We start from the raw sequence: 4,646 nt of genomic DNA, 5'->3' as shown, positions 1-4,646 counted from the left end.
AAAGCTACTTTGAAGGACTGTTATACAGGTTAAATAATAAGATCTAGGATATACGCACACTATGCCCTCATTATGAAACACTCTAACATTACTCAATAACCTCCTATTTTTTAGATCATAAAAAGCATGACAGATAAAATTCTAAAAGGCATAAATACAAAGTGAAAACTAGTGGGACTATAAGCTTTGGAAACCATATGAGACAAAGCCACAGCTCTCTCAGCTCTGGATCCTTGGTCATACTATTCATCTTCTATGTGGTTCAAAACATTCAAGAATAAGTTAAAATATGCCTATGATATGACCCAGAGCACTTAGCAAATGCTCAGTAAGTGCTATCCAGTATTAATTTCACAAGACCCCATTAGAGACCAGACCATGACAAACTCAATCAGCCCTGTGCATGAAAGGTTGAGTATGCTCTTCTTAACTGTTATTGATGGAATCAATATTAGTTTTGATGTTTGGGGCTCATCCACCTTCATAATTTGGGCCCCAATAATTTCTGTGTTGACTTCTTAGGAGTACATAAACACAGCCCCACAAATGCAGATGGTTTATAAAAACAAATTTGTCTTCTCAAAATTCTGGAAGCTGGGCATCCAAAATCAAGATGTCAGCAAGGCCACAGTTGCTGTCAAGGATCCCAGAAAAATTCCACTGGTGCAATTGTTCTTAACTTGGGGCTTGAACGACCCTTTCACAGAGGTTGCATATTAGATATCCTGCATATCATGTATTTGCATTATGATTCATAACAGGAGCAAAATGACAGTCGTGAAATAACAATGGAAATAATTTTATGGTGGGGGGGTCACCACAACATGAGGAACTGTATTAAAGCGTCACAGTATCAGAAAAGTTGAGAACTGATGTAGTGCTTGCTTATTATTCATTGTCTTACATGGGAGTTGTCTCTACCTCTGACTCCCCAAGGCATTGTCCTCATGTCTTACATGATTGTCCTCTTCCTTGTGTCCTTGACTGAGCCATCTCTCTTCATGGTATAGCACTGGCCATTGAATTAAGTCTAACCACAATGACGCAAAAGTCAATCATATTCCCAAGTCAATCATATTTCGAGTGCTGAGGGAAAACACTCAGATGTTAGAGCATGAACCTTATGATTCTTAGCAGGAACTATTTCAACCACTGTGATGGCTACTTCCCATTATCAACTTAACTGATTTGAAATCACCTGGCAAACCAATCCCAGGGTGCATGTGTGATGGAGTTTGCAATGTGGGCGGCATCAGTTTGAGCTTCTAGGCTGAATAAAAAGATAAATTTGAGCTGGGCACCAACATTCCTCTATCTCTCTGTCTCTCTTTTTCTCTGTCTCTCTTTGTCTCTGTCTCTCTCTGTTTTTGTCTCTCTGTCTCTCTGTGTATCTCTCTCTGTGTCTCTCTCTGTCTCTCTGTGTCTTTCTTTCTGTGTCTCTGTGTCTCTGTGTCTCTGTGTCTTTGTCTCTCTCTCTCTCTCTCTCTCTCTCTCTCTTTTTCTCTCTCTCTCTCTGCATTTTGCCTACAATTACAGTGTAGGAAGCTGATTCAATCCCAACACCATACCATCCCCTCCCTAGAGTAGACAATACCCCTCCTTAAATCATGAAACAAAGTAAACTCTCATTTAAATGGTTCTTGTCAGATTTGAGCACAATAAGGGAAGTAACTAATACAATTGCCATCCCTTGAAAGTTCCTGTGTGCCATATGGAAACAAAAGCTAATCCTCCTACCAAGAGCTGACACAGAGGAACTGACTTTGGAATCCTACTCTAGTCAGCCAAAGCAGCTTTCTTTATGTTAAAAAAGAAAAAATAGATTTGAAAAAGTTTTCTTTTCAAAAAACAATGTAACTTTAAAGCAAACAAATCTGCTAAGTAGCTATACAAAGTCAAGAGTTGATACAGAGAAGACAACTTAAATTGAAATTGTGTGTGTGTGTGTGTTACATACTCTCATTGCCCACTCAGACACACACCTGCACACATATGCACACACTATATGTCTCTGTGTCCTGGAAAAGATGGAAATTGACTGAAATCAAGCAGAACAGATGGCTGAGTGGGCCTTGTGAATCTCATCTATTACACAAAGTTTAGAAGTCATTGCTTCTTAAGAAAGAGTTGTAAGTTCCTTTCTAAATTTACATGCTGCCCTGTATACCTCCAGGAAGCTTAAAATATTCATTTTTAGGATCACTGAAGGTTAGAACTCTGAAGAAATCTCAAAATCCAAATGAAACAGTGCAAAATCTTATGTTCACGGCTCTCTTTCTAACAAACCAGAAGCTGGCTGGTTTCCTAATGTATCTGGATGCTGATGTGCCTTGCATTACTCTCTAGTTATGTTTCTGGATATGTTTTGAAAAATGTTGAAAAAGATATGGTACTCACTAGAAGTGTCCTGTCCTTACAGAGAAGTTTTCTTCTGTAGAACAACAGTTCATTTGTAAACCTTCCAACTGTGTAAATGCAAACAGTTGTTATTCTTAACAAAGAGAACTGCCCTGCATGTGTTGGAAGGGCTGCCATACTTGCAGCATGGTGACACGACCAGAGTCATGTCCTCTGATGCAGCTTCCCGTCCTGCATACAAGCATGAGACGACTTTTCCAGGCAAGCTATTTTGCAAGGGCATCTGACTGACATGATATCACTTTTCTAAAATGATTCCCCAGCCCAGATCACCCAGCCAGATGCCTCATTCCTGGGATATTTGTTGAACAGGATCTTGGCATTCCTATCGCCCCTTCATGGTCCAGCTTGTACTTTCTCCTGGAGGTCTCCAAGAACACTATTAGCACTCACAATGATGTTTCTATTCTACACATGAGATTTTTTTGTCTCTCATACTCTAAATTATTTCCTTCATAAATAGCTACCTTTTCCCAGTCATAAGATGCAACTTGGAGATATGTTTTAGGGTTGATATTTACAGTCTGACATTGTACCTACCCAAGGCATAAGCAAAGTCTGTATTCACTGTACACTGAGAATGAATTTAATGTCACACATTAGATGTTAGCACTTCACTACAGACTCTAGGAAATATGTCTAAGACCTAATTTCCCTCTCAAGTATCATCTGCTGAGAAAAAAAAATGGAAGCCTCAAGTGCATAGACAAGTAAAATGATGATAAAGACAAGAAGATAAAAACAACTTAGAAAGATAAGAAGATACAAACAGACAACTTACAAAACAGGAAGCTAGCTTTTGGAATTAGCTGTGAAAAGTGTATAATTGTCTCATAGCTGTAAGAAATCATTTGACAAGAGCAACTTCAAAGAGAAAATTGTTGGCTTAGTTTGATAGTACAGTCCGTCGCACTGTGCTGTGGGGAAGGCATGGTGGTTGGAACTGCAGGGAGCAGGTCAAGGAAGGAAGATGACAGAGAGATGAAGACTGTTACTCAGGTCTCTTCTCCCTTTCTTTTTCATTTAGTCAAGAATCTAGAAAATGGCACAGTGTTATCAATACTGAAGCTGGGTCCTCTATCCAAAATTTACCTTCCTAGAAACAGCCTCAACGATACTCCCAGGGGTTTGTCTCCTCCATAATTCCAAATTTAGTCAATGGCATTAACCATCATTAAAAAAAATGGAATTTCAACAGGCAGAGTTCCATATGTTGGCATACATCTGTAGTATCAGAACTCTGGAGGCTGAGACAAAAGAATTTCAGTGAGTTTGAAAGAAATGGCCTACACAGAAAGAACTCCTTTCAAAATTCAAGTAAAGAAAAGAATGGAGGGAGGGGGAAAAGCAGAAAGACAAATGTCTATCGGGCTTTAAAGGGTATTTAGAGAAGCATAGACCAGGCTGCACATCAGACACATGGAGAACACCATTTTCCTCATGGGCAGCGAGCTCTGAGAAGTAACAAGCAGAAGATGGTGAAGATGGAGCTGATTAAGGTGGCTACTGGTTTAAGGACCATCCTGCCTAATAGAGAATGTACAGAGACCTAAACCCTAATTCCCTTCACTCTAGCAAAGTAGTGGGGAATCAAGAAGAGATTTCAGTGTTGAGTAGTAAGACTGGGCTGTTAACCAGGGACTACACTGTGCCTTAAATCCTGGATTAATTGAAAAATGAAGACTGTATTAGCCAAAGTCAAGAGCTTGCATTGATATTTCTCAAAGCAACCATTCAGCACAAGGATTCCTGGGCTTCCCATTAAACATTAGTGAATCTCACCTGGATTTTTCATTGTCATTTGCCAGAGTATAGATTGGTTGTGGCTGAGCAGATCTGCTTCAAGGCACACACAAAGTCAAAGAGCTGATTTCTCATCCTGTATGACAATGACTCATTTCTAGGCTTTGATATATGCAGCTGAAAGAAATTCCTTCTCCACAAAGACAAACACATTGTTTTCATATGTTGTCCCACATTACCATATTCACCATGGTTCAAGTACACTTAGAGACGATGAAAGAGAAAAGGATTAAAAGTGTCTGATTTCCATGCATCATCTTTAATCTTGTAAACAAGAGCTGGAGTAAATGCTTGCCTTTATGATAAGCACTCAAGTTTTTCATAGACATATTTATATCTCTAAAATGTGTTCCCACTTTCATCATTGACAAAGGATGTGCCCTCAAGGCCCCGCCTTCCTGAGGGGCCCATAAGTATTAATGGTG

The sequence above is a fragment of the Mus caroli genome, chromosome 3, assembly GCF_900094665.2.
Source record: "Mus caroli chromosome 3, CAROLI_EIJ_v1.1, whole genome shotgun sequence".
Lineage (NCBI taxonomy): Eukaryota > Metazoa > Chordata > Mammalia > Rodentia > Muridae > Mus > Mus caroli.
This window is presented reverse-complemented; position numbering follows the sequence as displayed.